General features: G+C 46.7%; 1 long non-coding RNA gene across 1 annotated transcript in view; it reads right to left on the bottom strand.

Moving 5' to 3' along the window:
• Window positions 1-5529: 5529 nt before the first annotated feature.
• The window catches only part of LOC146035684 (uncharacterized), a 99082-nt gene continuing 86293 nt past the window's right edge, over window positions 5530-18318 (bottom strand). Inside the window, exon 3 of the long non-coding RNA XR_014460695.1 lies at window positions 5530-5604. This is a non-coding gene — a long non-coding RNA (uncharacterized LOC146035684). The remainder of the gene's footprint in view (window positions 5605-18318) is intronic.

Raw genomic sequence — 18318 nt, 5'->3', positions numbered from 1 at the left:
AGCCATGCCGAATCAAGGTCTGACAAGTCACGTGAAGAGCCTGTTCCAGCTGACTCCTGGATCCGGCTTTTATCAACAAATCGTCCAGATACGGAACAATCTTGACTCCTAGTGTGTGGAGAAAGGCAACCATGACTGCCATTACCTTGGTGAAAAGGCGAGGCGCCGATGACAGGCCAAAGGGCAGAGCCCGAAATTGAAAATGTTGGTCCTTGATTGCGAACCGAAGGAACCTCTGGTGTAAGTCGTAAATGGGAATATGTAGATAGGCATCCTTGACGTCCAAGGATGCCAAATATTCCCCCGGTTCCAGACCTGCCACCACCGAGCGAAGCGACTCCATTTTGAATCTGTGGTACATAATGTACTCGTTCAGCTTCTTTAAATTTAAGATCGGCCTTACCGACCCGTCTGGTTTTGGAACCAGGAAAAGAGGAGAATAAAACCCCTCTTTGCGTTGATCGGTTGGGACATGCATTACCACGCCGGCTGATAACAACCGCTGAACTGCTTGGAGTAGTAACTGGGAGTCTTTTTCCGCATGCGGAAGACCCATCGTAAAAAACTGTTGAGGAGGAGAACCGGCAAACTCTAGTTTGTATCCCCGAGACACGACTGAGAGAACCCACTTGTCCTTGCAGGATTCTTCCCAGACCTGCCGGAAATCCAGAAGCCGCGCTCCTACTCTGGGATCCCCCAGGTAGGAGGGGAGGGCGTCATGCCGCGGGCTTTTCTGGCTGCTTGGCGTCTGCACGCTGGGAGCCAGGGTTCGCGGCGGAGGTGGCGGCGCCAAAGCCTCTACCTCTACCACGGCCCGAGGTAAAGGAACCTCTGGACTTACCTCTAAATTTCGGGGCCCCTCGAAAGGAGCGAAAAGCCGGACCCTGGTAAGGTTTTTTCGGAGGAGGCGCTGAGGAAGGGAGGAAGGTAGATTTACCCCCTGTCGCCTGAGCAATTAATCTATCCAGCTCTGGGCCAAAAAGAACATCCCCCGTAAAGGGAAGAGCTTCCACTGCTTTTTTTATATCCGCCTCCGCCTGCCAAGACTTAAGCCACAAAGACCGTCTGGCTGTAATAGACAGAGCCGAGATCCTTGCCACCAGTGAAGCCGAATCCCTGGCCGCCTCTCCAATATATGCCGCGGATTCCCGCATTTGATCAGCCAACTGAGCTAACTCCTCAGGAGGCCTCTGCTCCTCCAAGCCCCTGGACAAATCCTCTGCCCATTTCTCCATGGCCCTGCTGACCCAGGAGATAACAAAAATAGGACGCAAAGAGACCCCAGCCGTAGAAAAGATGTGCTTAAGCCCCGCCTCCAAACGCCTATCTGGCGCCTCCTTCAGGGCCACCGCTCCCGGAATGGGAAGCGCTGCCTTCTTTGAAAGCTTAGAGATGGAAGCGTCCGCTAACGGCGGGTTCTCCCATTTCGCCCTGGCTTCCGGGGCAAAAGGGTAAGACGCCTTAAAGCGCCTGGATAACTGAAACTTTTTCTCAGGCACTTTCCAAATGTCCAACAGAGGCTTCTCCAACTCTATGGACTCAGGAAAAGTTACCGCAGCTTTAACAGGACGGCCAAAAATAGAAACCGGAGCAGGAGGTTCTTGCTCAGCAACATTAAGAGTCACCTTAATAGCCTGAATCAAGGCCTCTAAACCTTGAGCCTCATCCTGAACACCCTGCTCTTCATCCACAGGTACAAAGGTATCATCCAACATCTGACACTCCCCCTCCTCTAGAGGGTTAACTTCCTCCTCATCAGAGGTATCAATCCTCAAAACCAAGGAGCACCCCTTTTTTTAGGTGGAGGGGGGGCGCTGGACTGTGTAGGCATAACGGTGGATTGTACCAGCGAATCCACTGACCTAATCAACTCTCTGGCCCATGAAGGCTCAGCAGAAGACATAGTAGACAGATGAGAATGTAAAATCTCCCTGTCCCTACGAGATGCTGCCAGCTCAGAAGCTAAGGTAGCTAACACACTTGTAACCCCTTCAGCATTAAGGAGAGCAGCTTGCTGTTGAACAGCCCCTCCTTTATAGCAATCCTTACACAGTGACACACCTTTCACATGTTGTGTAAATTGCTGATTACACTGAGTGCAGGTGAACAGCTTCTGAGAAGCCTTAGAGCCAGAAGCTTTTGTTGCCATAATGCAATCCAATACAAACACTTCCTTCACTCAGCACACTCTAACACAGCCACACAGATAGCAGTGTAAACCCAGCAGTGTAAAAGAAGGAAATACAATAGGGGGAGAGGAGCTCACCTTCCCCGAATTAGCCCACCTGAATACTCCAAGCGGGGACTCCTAAAAAGGAGAACCCCTTCACTCACCCAGCGCAGTGACACAGTCTGTCCAGTCTGGGATGAAAAACGCTTTGCTGTCCTGAAGCAGAAGGGCTCTGAAGAGGCACAACAAACAGAGGAAGGCAGCGTGGGCTTTAGGAAGGCAGCGTTTGCCGCACTGAGGATTTTTAACCTGGAGGAGACGCCCATGACACGCCTCCTCCTTCCTCCGTCCCAGCGCGCGCTGAGGACAGCGGCGCTGAGACACAGTCTGCCCCTCAGCTGGACCAGCGCGTGACTCTGATCCAGCAGTCACCCGGCGCCCAGCGCCCCAGTCCTGATCTCTCCGGCGGGTGACTAGCCAACGGAGCAGTAACACAAGCCGCGAGCGGCTGTGGCTGCTTCCCCACACCTAGAGTGCAGGCGGCTGAGGTCAGCAGCGTGCACCGCACGCAGTGCCGCTCTGACCTCCCAGAGAGCTTTATACACACTGCAGGCAGCCAGTCTAACACTCAGGCTGCCTGCACACTTCTATATAAAACAAAAAACGGACAACCAGAGACCCCTGCGGGAGCCTCTTGCCCAGGGATCCTACTCCTCCGGGCACTAAACTAAGACTGGAGTCTGAGGGGGGGATAGAGGGGGAGGAGCCACACCAGACTTCAAGTTCTTAAAGTGCCAACTCCTCCATAACACCACACTATCCCCAGCGTAGTACTTCAGTGTCCCCAGAGGATGAAGGAGAAAAAACAGTTAATGTTTTACAGGTCTCCTCACAGAATCATACTGCAGGGTAAAGACGGACTGCTTTATTTCTACACTGCAATATAGATCTCACTTTGATGAAAAACCCCACCCAAATCTAACTCTCTCTGCACATGTTATATCTACCCCTCATGCAGTGCACATGGTTTTGTCCATTTGAGAAGGAATTTGCCTCTAAGAGTAAATTAGAATAAGTTTGGTAAACCTTGGTCCAGTCATTCCAAAGTTATGCTGGATATCTTGCTTCCCTGACCCACTTTGTGTATTGGCAGGACCCATTTGTGGGACCCCCTGGTGGGATGCTAGGGTGTATTAGCCCCATAGTATTTTTTTTCCCAGATTATAAATCGTGTGTGTACAAAGTTTGGTGTAAATCTATCCAAGCATTCCAGAGTTATGCGGGAACATATTATGTTATAATTTACTGAAAAATGCTATGTATAGATACGGATGGTGGTGGTGGCAGCAGAAATATTGACCCACAGATCACTTTTATATTACTAGCCTAGAACAGATCTTTAAGGATTTACGCCCGACATTCAAATACTAAAGATAACTTAAAATTCTCAGGGGAAGATACTAGATTTTTAAAACACAAATGTTGACACCAAAGTCTTCAATCATTACCTGGAAAGTTAATAGTGTAGTGTGAGAACTGACTGAGCTGTTACTGTATTATAGAGCTCCTGCTGAAAAGACAACTTTATATACAGTCCAGGGAGATTAGAGTCTTCCTCGAAGCCTCAATGCGTAATTATCTGCTGTAAGTCACCATTTATGTAAGCATCAGAGGAGTTATAGGACACTTCCATCTTTGCACAATTTAAGAAACAACTGGTTATAACAGGAAGCCTTACAAAGAAAGTTGAAGCCAAGGGTATTAAATGGGTTTTGCCAAGCAGTCACTGACCACAAACTGTCCCCATAACTCACTTGACAGCTACTGGTTGGATAGCCTAGGAACTACAGATGTGGCCTCATTGCAGTCCTGCCAAACAGCTCCTGCCGGTGTGTCCAGTCCAGTGAGAATCTTCTAGCATTAGGTTTATTGTTTTGTGAAAAATGCATCTTATGCCGGGTACACACTGGGCAATATATTGGGGAACACACCAGCCGGTATGTACAATGGATATATCTGTGAATGACTGTGGTCACATACATATTGTGTCAGCATTACATTTGCTGCGGGGGCTGTGCTGATTAGCTTGATGTGCCAGACTTGTATATCTGGGTGCAAAGGAGTCTCTGAATTTGTATGGGAAACGCTACAATGTAGGAGCCGCAGCTATTTTCAAGCTGCTCTGCTCAGTATACAAACTCAGTCACACACACACACACACACACACACACACACACACACGTGTATCAAATAATCAGCAGAGTTTCCCAGTGTATACTAGCTGCCTGGCGGTGTGACTAATACTGCCATTAGTCCACAAATGCCAGGTCACACACAGGATTAGGGCACGGGTCTATCCCTGCATTTGCGCTAATTTCGGCTCACAGCGACCCAGCTTATTGCGTGTCGCTGACATCATCCAGAGGGTGGGAGGAGCGACGGAGAGTCAGGCCTGCAGGGAAGGAGGCAGCACTAAGGTAACGCTAGGGATGGCCTTTGCCATCGATGGATGGATGACCATTGATGTTTTTGCCTATTGATTGTCATCCATTTTCTCAGGCTGAGTGACCTGTGTGCCAATCAAAACACGGGGGCCAGTCTTCACAGGTGTCAGGGACGGAGCTACGCTCTGTGTTCTGGCCCCTTGCGAGAAAAATTAACTATTCGTTTAAGATGGGAAACCATCTGGTTCTCCTACATCGATGGCAAAACTATTCTACATTGACCATAAACCATCAATGATTTCGACATATCGATGGTCAGTGCCCATCCCTAGGTATCGCTGCTGCCTTCTCCATAAAAGTGAATGGGACCTGGTTACCCATTCACACTGTCCAGCAATCTGGTTCTTACCTGGATAAAAGCCTTCTTTTTACTCAGGTCTTTTCCAAAGGCCCTTTCACACTGCACAGTGACCGGGGTCGGACCCGGGTTATTTGTGCGGTGTGAAAGGTGTATAAGATGCATTGTCAGCAAAAAGATGCCCAACGCTAACAGAATTTCATGGGACCTGGTGGCACATTCACATCAGGCCTCTCATGGTACACTATGTGGCTTATTGAGGATGTATGCGGAAATATCTAATCTAATATGTGGCCAATGTCTTTTGCCTTCTCTTCTTCAGCTCTGGGACAGCTACTTTAGGAAAATAACAGGTGTGCCATTATAGTACTACTAGACAAAGGGAAAGGAGAGGGGGAGGAAGGACGGTACGGATCTTCTATAAATCACCTAGTAGAAGAGAACACATGATTGATGGCTTATTACCGGTGGTAACTGTACAATAAAGCTACAAACATCAACATCGAAATAAAGAACAGTGAAATAAGAAAAGTGTTTTAGTAAAAACTTACATTGACCAAACCAAAATAATGTTCATTTACAGGAAATTGTTCTGGGCCGATCTCTTTTTCCAATGTTGAGGCATTGGTGCCCTATGGAAAACAACAAAAAATACATTTATATTAGGCAAAACACATAAACCATTGTAATAGTGCAAAATACAAGGTTTTTTAAAAAAAAAATCTGTACAACAGAACACACAATGTATTTGTACAGTGGCTCCAAGCTCTTAAGACACACACACACGGCACCCGAGCAGAAAGCAGCTCAGTTTACTCATTTCAGCTGCTTTCAGCTCGAAAGCCGCCCGGTGTGTATGGTGCAGCAATGAGTGGTAAGTGCTGATATGGGCTGGCCTGGCCGCTCTCTGCTGGTATTACTATTAGATGAGCGATGGAGTGGACGGCTTTTTATAGCATCCTGTTATGGAAAGTTGTCCACCCCAGGGAAAATCGCTAAAATGGGCAAAATCGCTCAGTGTGTATGCACAGAGAAATTTTCAGCCCAGCGATTTTTTCCACGATCATCTTTATCCATACACGCTGGGCAAATCTCCCAGCTTGTATGGACCTTACCCATTCCCATCTCATCATATTCTACTTGGTCTCCATTACCTTGGCACCACAGAAATGTACCGCTGCCTCACTTCTCATATTTTTAGATTAATCTGCCACCGTTAATCATTAACTTCTTCAAACTCTCCATTCAGTCAGTCTTTGCAAGTCACTTCTTACTGCACTAAGCATTCTTTTTTTTGTCTCTCTGATGCCATCACATCCCCACCCCATCCTCTACCACTCAGTCCAGATCAAGCTGATCACCCTCGCATATAAAGTCCTTAATTAATCCTCCCTCTCTACATCTATCTCTAACTTGATTTCTGTGTCTTTCATACATCATACCTTTTGTTCCTCACTGACCACTGCCTTACATCCAATACGGGTTCCTCCTCGCACACCCACCTCCAAAACTTTTGCCACTTTATACCAGTCACCTAAAATATACTTCCTCATCAGCTTCAAACAAATCACTGTTTCCCCCATAGCACGCACTCTCTCGCTGTGCCGCCCCATAGCACGCACTCTCTCGCTGTGCCGCCCCTTAGCACGCACTCTCTCGCTGTGCCGCCCCATAGCACGCACTCTCTCGCTGTGCCGCCCCTTAGCACGCACTCTCTCGCTGTGCCGCCCCTTAGCACGCACTCTCTCGCTGTGCCTCCCCTTAGCACGCACTCTCTCGCTGTGCCTCCCCTTAGCACGCACTCTCACTGTGCCTCCCCTTAGCACGCACTCTCGCTGTGCCTCCCCTTAGCACGCACTCTCTCGCTGTGCCTCCCCTTAGCACGCACTCTCTCGCTGTGCCTCCCCTTAGCACGCACTCTCTCGCTGTGCCTCCCCTTAGCATGCACTCTCTCGCTGTGCCTCCCCACAGTATGCACTCTCTCGCTGTGCCTCCCCACAGTATGCACTCTCTCGCTGTGGCTCCCCTTAGTATGCACTCTCTCGCTGTGGCTCCCCTTAGTATGCACTCTCTCACTGTGGCTCCTCCTAGTATGCACTCTCTCACTGTGGCTCCTCCTAGTATGCACTCTCTCGCTGTGGCTCCCCATAGTATGCACTCTCTCGCTGTGCCCCCCCCATAGTATGCACTCTCTCACTGTGCCCCCCATAGTATGCACTCGCTCGCTGTGGCTCCCCTTAGCATATACGCTCTTATGGACAGGCCCCATTCTGTGCAAACTCATCCTGCCTAACCAATCAATTTATTACTGTATGATGTCATATGTTAATGTGTTTGTGTATAAAGCTGCTTGAAATATTGCCATACAAATAAAAGATAACGGTCTGCAGATCCAGAAGGTCATTTACCATGTAAATGGGCAACCTACAGTGTTACATTCCAGCAGCCCACAAAATGAGGCTTTGATGGATGATGTTGAAGATGATGAAAGTGTCAAAGTACTGGTCAAGATTTCTACACCTGAACAGTCCAAGCAGTGGAGAGGTATTTTATCTACCCCTTTCCCTGAATCCACATACATTGCAGGACAGAGATCAAACATCACATTACTGTGACAAACAGATCTCCATCTTCTCTGGCTTTATGGTAGTACAGTATTTCATAGTAGTTCGTACAGACAGCACTAAGCTGGGCACAACAAGCTCTACTAACATTCGTTTCTAAGTATCCAGACCATAGATTGGCGGCTATTGTGAGCTGCCCCATTTCTCCTTACAAATGTCACTAGTAGTTAAAAAATAATTTAAAGAGTGAAAGATTGCACAACTATGTTCAAATGTAAAATTTATACCAAATTCCTGCATTTCACATTTGAAAAACATTGGGCCTATTAAAGACTAGCAAGGCAAAATCAAAAGCACTACAGTACGTTCATGTATTCTTCCCATCTAATTTCAGTGTTCACATCCAGCAGCATAGTTGCTGCACAGTAGGCCTGATTCACTTGCAGTTGGAGCTGCTAACACTACCACATCCTTGGAAGTAGTGATACCGCTGTATTGGTAATGCAGCAGGTGGTGTGGAATAGTAGTTGCATTCTGCTGCAGTAGCAATAGATCAGGCGATTATCGAAGTTCTAGGTAGGCAGCCCTATAATCACGCAGCATGGCCACAAAATTTAAGACACAGGCAACATTGCAGCTGCTACTGGACTGCAGACGCACATGGCTGCAATTTTGCTGCTACTTCTACTATAATGACCCATATCCTCTGGGTGACCACTGTTGCAAGATATTACAACACATGCTCAGTGTAACTTAAAATGAAAATAACTGCAGGGGAAAAAAATCAGGTTTGCATACATCTCTGAAACAGGCCTCCTTAAAACTGCTAGCGTCCATAGGATTCTACTCAGACACTTCTATGTGTCTCCAGCAGGGTGGACTCCAGTCCTCGAAAGCTACCAACAGTTAACGTTTTCCATGTCTCCTCACAGAATCACAAGTGAAGTAATTCGCTCCACCTGTGGATCTTTTAAAATGTGTCAGTCAGTAATGAGTGCACCTGTGTACCTGCGAGATGAGCTGGAAAACGTGAACTGTTGGTAGCTCTCGAGGACTGGAGCCAGCTACCCCTGCAATAGTATAACAGAGGTTGTCGGCGACTTCACACTGCTATATATCTGGCTAGTAATAATAATTAGAACCATTTACCATATGTTAAAGGGATGCCACAGTAAAGACAAATAGCAACTACTTGGTAACTATTAAATGATGCCCAATACAACATTATTCCCTTGTTGAAGGAAAGTGTTTCCCTGGGAAATAACAATAGCTGTAGAGAATTAAAAGCCCAAATATAAAATAGAATTGATCTGAGAATACAGAGACCTAATAAGCCTTAATAACTAGGGTATAATGAGAAATGTCATAGGTTGTTCATATAGATACAAATGAATTAGCAGTGGGTGAGATTCCCTTGCTCTTCGACTTAAAGGTGCGTACACATGTACAGATTTTCTGTCTGATCTATCTGGTGGGAACAAAAACCTGGAAATGTATGGGAGCAACTGACCATCAAAAATTTCCACCCAAATGCAGGAAAACTGGTTAAAAAAAAAATATGTTTTGATAAATTTGTTATATCAGAACGATTAAACAATTTGTCTGAATGATCACTGTCTGTTTTCAAGCGTTTGGGAACAAATTTTTGATTGTCATATGCTCCCATACATTTCCAGGTTTTTGTTCCCACCAGATAGATCAGACAGAAAATCTGTACATGTGTATGCACCTAAGATTGCTATACAATCTTTGCTATCTCTGTACTTTTTACATACAATTTGCATTAGATTTGCACTATAGTCATTGCTGCCCTGTCTATCTGGGTGTCGATTTGTGCTGTCATGTGAGCGCGCATCGGGATCACAAGGTAAAAAACCTGTGCGATCTGCATACGACTATATAGTCAAAATCTCATGTCAAATCTCACCGTGTGTACACAGCATTAGAGGCAGACAAGGAGCATAGAAATTTAAACCTCAAAAATATACAGACCTTTCATATTTATTAAATAAAAAACATATATAAACTCACTGTACAAATAATAAACATAAATTATACAGAATGAAAACACGCCACACACATACTGTATATATTGTCGCCAGAAAATATTGCACTCACTTCTTACCAATGCAGTTGTAACAATGTACACAAATATGTCAGCGACTGCTCACTGTAACATAAGTAGGATCTTGTTACATTAACTCTGACCTTTGCCAGATTCCTGTTAGAATGACTAAAGGGCCCCACATACAGCACGATATTCAGGCATTTTCTGAGCGATTCTAACAAATCGCTCAGAAAATGCCTGAAAATGCATGTATATAGCCCACACAGCGATTTACATGCGCGCACCCGCCGTTCTGAATCTGTCATAGATTCAGAACGGACGGGCTGTTCAATTCAGAGCAGTCGCTCAGAAAGCTCCTGCTCATCTCCCGCATGTGTGGCTGCGGGCAGATGAGCAGGGCAAGCGACTGCAGACACGGCAGAACCCGCCGCCACCCCTAACCCCCCTCCCCCACCAGCAGTAGCACCCATCACCACCCCCACCTCACCTCTCGGCGGCAGCGGGGCGGCAGCATTGGGAGGATATGTTAAAAAAAATGCAAATTTCAAAATGGCCGCGGCCAATCAATCACGGCTCGCCGCGTCATTGCCCCGCCCCCTCGAGCTGGCTATATTAGCCAGCTCGAGACAGGGTAGGGGCAGTCAGTCCGACGGCGGAGGAGGAGAGAAGAGCTCCCGAAATCCTGGGAGGCGCGGCCAATGCAAAAGAGTTTAAAAGGCCGCCGCCCCCAGGTGAAGAACACAGATGAAGAGGCAGAAGCCCTGGGAGGCGGTGGCCATGCAAAAGAGCTTAGGGGGCCGCTGCCCCCAGGTGAAGACACCGCAGAAGCCCTGGGGGGGGGGGGGGGGGGGCAGGAGCCCCCCTGGGTGAAGACCAGATGCAGTTAATAAAATACTAAAACATCTGTGTTTGTGTTTTATTTTAATATTTCCTTTACAGGGGGGCTATAGGTACCGACTGGCCTTTAATGTCCCACATGCTGGTACCTGTGGTTCTCCCAAGTGCCAGCATGTGGGGCAGGCTTGCTGGGACCTGTAGTCCTACTGTAAAAGACAATATTACTGTTCAGCTATCAACCCTGCACCCACCGCCCAGGGGTGCAGGGGATAGCCCCGGGCTGCAGCCCAGGCCTGGGGTGCCCTGGAGAGGGAGGACCCCCTTATTTGGGGGGTCCCCACCTCCCCAAAAACTCCAGTCCTGGGCTGACTAGTTAGGGTGGGTAATGCTTTGGCCACGGGACACCATCAAGCGTGTCCCCTGGCTATGGCATTACACCCCCTGCTAGTGGAGCCTGGTGATGGTCTCCAAAATATGGGGGACCCCTATTCATTTTGTCCCCCGTATTTTGGAAACCAGGGCCAGCTCAAGAGCCTGGTGCTGGTCCCCAAGATCTGGGGGACCCCACGCACTTTGTCCTCTGGATTTTGGGAACCAGGACCACTCAAAAAGCCCGGGGCTGGTCATGCCATTTTTTTATTTTACAAAATTATTGTCTATGACAGGACGAGACGCTGGACCCCGGACTTGGTAAGTATTTTTTTTATGTCCGTACCCACTGTACCACCAACGTTTAAAAGTTGACATATGGGGGGGGGGGGTCGGTTCTGGGGGAACCACTAGCCACCATGATTACATTTTTTTTGGGGGGGGGGGGGGGGGCCACTAGCCACCACCAATGATTAACTTTTTTTTTGGGGGGGGGGGCAATATTAGGGGGAGGTGAAAGAATACTTATTAAAGAAGACATTAGTTATGTGCTAGATGTGTTTAGTAATAATAAAACATTTTGTGATGAGGTGCAGTGTTTTACTTCACTTTCTGTGACAGATTTGAAATCTCCCGTGCTGAATCTCCCAATTTGAATCTCTGACACAAATCTCTCTGTATGTGGCTCATTGTCTGAAATGAGCCACAAGAGTGAAATCTCTTGTGCTGAATCTCCCGTTATGTATCTCTGGCACACATCTCTGCGTATGTAGGGCCCTTAACTTCCTTAAAAAAATAAAACACATGTACAATTTCCAATCTATTGTACAAGAGAACAGCTAAACACTACACCAGGCCATTACGTGTATGCAGTGCCCAAGTCATACTTGCCTACGCTCCCATAATGGCCGCAAGGCTCCTGAAAATTGCATCCGCCTCCCTGTCTCACGGAAAGGTTGGCAAGTACCCCGCAATTTTACCCCGGACCTCCTGCCCGCTGTTCCACATTTCCCTGGAGAAGGGAGTTTGAAGCTGCCATTTGAGGCAGTTTGGGGAGGAAGCCGGGCTAAAATCAGTCTCCTCTCCAAGCGACACTAAAGTAGGCAAGTATCGCCCAAGTAGAATTCCATAGAGAAAATAATAGATAAATCATGTTCTCGAGAGACTAGAATTCCCTGAGGAATATTTATTATAATCATTATTGTTATTGTTCTCCTTTATTCATATGGTGCCACAAGGGTTCCACAGTAGGGCGGCTAGTGTGGTAAAGTTGTGACTTGACCTGAATAAGAAACGTGCAAAAGCTTTATTATCTGAGTAAACATTTTCTGTTCTGGCAAGAGGCCTGAAGTTTCATTTTTTTGGTGAAAATGACAAAAACTGTGAAGATGCTCCGATCTAGTTAAAATTATGTCATGATGTCTTAGAGTGGTTGAACAACTACAGTTAGCGATACTATAATTATTATCACGCTGCAAATCCCTGTGCAGAAGCTGTGTGATCAAAGCACTTGCCAATAGACAGAAAGGAATACAATAATGTCAATATAGTTATAAATCTAACTGCAGAATATCCATGTGCTATAGTAATAAATATATATATACGTAACAGGGTGAGAAGATAAAAGCTGTCCCTATGCTAGGAGATATGCATGCAATTTGGACACTTTTTATGGGACTGCAGTGACCAATCACATAAAAAGTGGGCAAATTGCATGCATTTAACAGCAGGTCCAATGCGATGCGCGGCCCCGTGCGCATCACTCCGAGGCCTGCAAGTCGTACCAGCTGCAGAAGTGATCCGCTGGATTGCATTTGAACCAGGCAGGCTTGGCTGGGATCGCACAGGCTGGATTAAAAAGTAATGCGGACACTTTTTTTTTATTTTTATACATGATAACTCAGTTTATCCCCTACGTAATGCACTGCTCACTTTTCAACATAGTCCCCATCCTTATCCACGCATGTGCGCCAAAGCTTGACGAGCTGGACAAACCCATCGGAGAAGAAAGCTGGTGTTTGATGTCGACACCAGGATCAAATGGCAGCTTTCACCTCGTCGTCAGAGTTGAAGTGTGACCCTGAAGGTGGTCTTTCATCTGTGGGAAGAGGTGAAAGTTGCAGGGCGCAAGGACGGGTCTGTACAATGGGTGTGGCAGAACCTCCTTGAACTGCAGGTGCTGCAACCCTAAGGTGATCTTTCATCTTTGGGAAGAGGGTTACAGCACCTGCAGTTCAAGGAGGTTCTGCCACACTGTCGTACAGCCTTGACCTTGCACCCTGCGACTTTCACCTCTTCCCAGTAATGACAGAGCACAATAAAGGCCAACACTCCAACTCTGACGATGAGGTGAAAGCTGCCGTTTGATCCTGGTGTCGAGAACAACCACCAGCTTTCTTCTCCGATGGGTTTGCCTGACTCGTCAAGGCTTGGTGCACATGCGTAGAAAGGGATGGGGACTACGTTGAAAAGTGAATAGTGCATTACATAGAGGATAAACTGAGCTATCATGTACAACAAAAATAGTGTTCAAATGTGTTCACAAATAAAAAACTGCCATGGATGCATTACTTTTCAGTCCAGCCTCGTATGTAGCCTGCAAAAGGACCACATATGCTATACTACGCGATCCTAGCGGGCGGCTCAAGAGGAAACATTGCCAGGTAAGCATGCGCAAAGCAACCCAACAATACTAATCCAAATACAAAGCCAGTAGCACCAGGTCCGTAGAAGGCATCTGATGCAGGCAGCCAACAACCACCTGTTTCCTGATTGCAAATATAAAGCTATTTTCTGCCCATTTTTCACGTGGTTCCTGGAATTATTATTATCGTTTATTTATATGGCGCCACAAGGGTTCCGCAGCGCCTGACAATACAAAGATGATCAAAAGAAAATAGTGATTTACCGTACAAATGCAAATTAGTACAAGTACAGTACATGGTAAAAAAAGACAGTTGTAGCAGCGAACACTGATGCAATTAGAACAGTGGCAGAGATATATTCTTAGAAAAGCACACGAGGAGAGAGGGCCCTGCTCTTTAGAGCTTAGACACTATCAACTTGGTTACATTCTAATATAACTCATTCTAATATTAATGGTGACTAGTATGCCATCTATATTATTCTAATTAAAGTCTCTGGCAGCATTTTAAGACCTCCCACAGGTAATGTAATATGCATGGTACATGTAGAAGTAATGTCTTGTTGGTTGTGACACCAAGCAGATGTACAGCAGGGAGCTCTACAGACATCACATACTAAAGCTGTTCCATGGAAGGGTTTTTCCACATTAATAAGCTGATCTTGCACAGCTCTTGTAGTAAATGGAAAAGGTTCTCGTGAGTGCGAAATTATCAGAGACTTTACTCATCTCGGCCTACTGACATTGCATGACTTTACAGAAAGAGGTCTGCGGTAGCTAGATGGTGGAATCTTAGAGATAGAAATATTCTAACCATAGACCGGTATATTACTAAGATTAGTTACATTATCCTGGGATAGATATTTTAGGATACGGTCACTAGGTCTACAAGCATTGGGTCAACAAGCATTAAGGTCGACATGACTGAATGTCGACAGGGTCATTCGGTCAAGCAAAGCATTAGGTCAAAATGGGGAAGATCGACAGTCAAAAGGTTGACATGGGGTTTTTCACATTTTTTGGAGTCAACATGTGCCAAAATAGTGTGCCCGAGACATGAGAGGGGATGCGGTGCAAAGTTTCAGTGTCCATGTCGACTGTGTCAAAATTCGGGAAAAAGAAAGGTGAAAAACCCCATGTCGACCAAATGCTTGTGTCGACCTTAATGCATGTCGACCTTAATGCTGTCTACCCAATGATCCATACCCTTTTAGACCAACACCATATATTACAGTCACACACAGCATCTAACCAGTCTAGCTCTAGTGGTCATCAAACCACTGTAACACCAACATTATCACGTGACCCATAAGGCACAAGAACTAACACCATACTGCACGTCTGATCGGCAGCCTTGCAAATATCAAGCGGTCTGAATACAGCAACAATTGTGGACAAAGTATATTAAATATGGGGGAGGGGGGTTTACAAGCAGAAAGCAACATTCTGTGGTATAGGGCTGATGCCGTCTGTCTAATGGGCCCTACACACATGCCGATGTGTGTAGGGCGACCTAGCTATGCTAGGTCGGGCTGTGCTGTGCCGCTATCACCTAGCACACAGAGCTGACAGCCCACACACAGAGCGAGCGGTCAGCTCTGTGTGCTAAGCGAGCAGACAGAGCCAGTGTTCTCCGGTGGGAGAACACTGCCGATGCCGAGATTGATGGACACTGTCCATCAATCTCGGCCAGCGATAAAGACGCGTGGGGACGCGCACGGATGCCGATACAGCCCCCACACATACACCGATGTGAGGGCATTTGCTAAGCGACTTTGCCAAACTAAGCAAAATCGCTTAGAAAATGCCTTAATATCGGCATGTGCGTAGGCCGTATAACCTGTACTTCAGGCATTAAGGAGGCACCAGAAAATGTGTTCCATGATGACAAATACAATTGTATGACAAAGGAAAAAAGACCTCTAAACAATGATCATATTCAAGAAAAGTGTACGTAGCTGGAATTGTTCTCTAAACAAAATAAGTTATTTGTCATAAAAAAGTCACACTTGTCAAAACAGAGCAAATACGTAACGTTCTTAACATACACCATGGAAATAAACTGCCAGTACACACAGTTCGATTGTGACAAATTTTCTATTTGATTTTGCTTATATAGTGTAAATCGAAAGGGTTTCAGAAGCATTCGGTCCCAATACGTGGCCCTGCGGAATCGAAACGGAATAGAAAATAGATGTCAGGCAAGACTATATAGAACAGTTCTGTCCTGTATAGTCTGACCCGAATGTGCACATCCAGTCCTGACCGAATCGTGATTGAATAGAAAATGAATTGCACTGTGTGTACACCCCTGTAACATTTATACCAGTCTACACCACACAACAAACTGTCTATACTGTACAACATGTTACCAGAACATAAAAGCAAAACCAAAAAAAATGAATATGTTTAAAAGAACACAAATGCATGATTTTCCCAGTTTAGGATTTCAAACCCCCCTAAGAATATTCATGTTGCAAGCTATTTATATTCACAGAGATACAGTAAGTCCAGATTTATTGGGGGGGATTTAATTAATCAGAATGGACACACAGTGCTTCCGGAACATTCGCTTGAAGGCACTTTGCAACCAGTATCGTTACTGTGGGCCTGATTCAGAGTTTATTATTTATTTATTAACAGTTACACTACCGTTCAAAAGTTTGGGGTCTTCGATATTTTGTTATTTTTTAAAGAAAAGCCCCATTTTTTTCAATGAAGATAACATTAAATGGTACTTGTTTCCTAGCACGGCGCCAGCGATAAAAATTGGGTCCATCGGGACCCCCCAAAATCGCGCCCATTGCATCGCATGCAACCAAATCGTATGCGATGAACGCGATTTTTACACTGGAATCAATGTAAAAGGGTCCATGAGACCCGATTTTACATTGGACACAATGTTAAATGGCCCCCAGACCCCAATTTTTATTGTTTGCCAACCCTGATGGGTCAAATGCCCCCCACCCCATGATCAACGCCAACCCGAAGCGCGTCCTCCGACCTCTCCATACCCCCACTATCCACGTTGGCGTGGAGTTGATTTTATATAGTGTGGCGAGCGCAGCGAGCCATCGAGCCCGAAGCGTGGCGAGCAAAGCGCGTCCCGCGAGGGGACGCGCATTACTTCACAGGTATTACACGTCCCCTCGCGGGGCTCGCTGCGCTCCCCAAGCTTCGGGCTCGGTGGCTCGCCACACTATATAGAGTCAACTCCACGCCGACGTGGATAGTGGGGTATGAAAAGGTCGGAGGACTCGTACCGCCGCCCCTCGCGGGCTCGGTGCGCTCGCCACGCTTCGGGTTAACGTTCATCGTGGGGTGGCGTTAACAATGGGGGGGGGGGCATTTCTCATGTAAAATACCCATAAAGGTGGGTATACAATGATAAATTGGGTCCATTGACCCATTTAACATTGTTCGCCATGTAAAATCGCGTCCATCGCATCGGTCACATCGCATGCCTTAACATAAGGCATGCGATGGACGCGATTTTTTAATTGTCGGGGAAAAGGCTAAAAATAGCCCTGAAATCCCGTCGGTCGCGTCCATCGCATACCTTAACTTAAGGTATGCGATGACCTACGTCGGGCGCCGTGCTAGGAAACAAGTACCCATTAAATTAATCAGAAATACATTCTATATATTGTTAATGTGGCATATGAATATGAGCTAAAATCACCTCATAATGCAGTGCCTCCTCCACCCCGATGTCTGACCAACTTCCTAAGCTTTCTAACATCTGAACTATATAGGAGAAGGGGGAAGGTTAGCGTGTGGGGGGGGACAGGCACATTTGGAAGAAGGGGGGGGGGGTGCATGTAGCCTGGCAGTGAGGGCCAAATGTGATGCACTGGAAGAGGTGGGGGTGAAGTAGGAGAGGCAGCTCCTCCAGTTCCAGTTCACACCCCCCCCCCCCCCCCCCCCCAAGCCAGCTACCTGCTTCTTGGTTCAGGAGCTGACCTGTGAGCATTGCAAAGGGTGTGTGCAGCCAGCACCCAACCGAATACCTGCTGTAATGCATCGCTGATTGTACTGGAGGAGCTCTGAATCTGACAGTCTCCTTCCCTCCAACGTCCCCACGCACAGTGCTGAGTGCAGCATTACAGGGATATGCTCCTCATGTGCAGGAGGCTGGGATCCCGCTGGACCTGGTACACAATCTCAGGGTTCGCTCAGCAATTGAAGAAGTCAGCCGCAGCACCCTCTAGTGTGGTGCCATACACAGCCTGCCATGTCTGTATCCTGCCTCCTCCCACCTCCTTTATTAAGAGGAAGGGCTGCCGGACCTAACTCAGTGAGCGGTACTGCAGAATTAATTGAAAAAATAAGGAAAAGAAAACCCAAAAGGTTGCAGGGGATTGACTGCTGGATCCTCGGGCGCCCGCAGCCCCCATAGCAGTTTAATCTCCTTCACCCACTGTAAATACGCCACTGATTATTTCAAACCACACACAAAGGGCCACAACGTTTTTCCATATGAAACAATTTGCTGAAATGAGTCCTAAGTGACTGTGTGTAGCTGGTGTTCCTAGGGGTAAATGTAAGAAGAAGTGATAAAAGTGGAGAAATCACCCACGGCAACCCATCAGCACTGAAATAACATTTATCATTTGCATACTATAAAAGTATACAAAGCCACAGAATAGTTTCCATAGGCAACGTCTCCACTCTCATCACTGCTTCATACATTTACCCCAGTGTCCACAGGTTTATGATCTACACAAATGATGTGTACAGAAGGTATGGATAGAGGACCATCCGGCTACCTTGTTCTGCATCAGAGACACTAGGGTACGGTTACGAAGATGCGAGTTCTATTAAAGATAGGATGTTGCCAAGAGCAACCAGATTCTACTTATTT

Source organism: Crinia signifera, chromosome 9 (assembly GCF_055691185.1).
Source record: "Crinia signifera chromosome 9, ASM5569118v1, whole genome shotgun sequence".
NCBI classification, from domain to species: domain Eukaryota; kingdom Metazoa; phylum Chordata; class Amphibia; order Anura; family Myobatrachidae; genus Crinia; species Crinia signifera.
The sequence above is the reverse complement of the archived record's forward strand: the minus strand, read 5'-3'. Positions and strand labels throughout refer to the sequence as shown.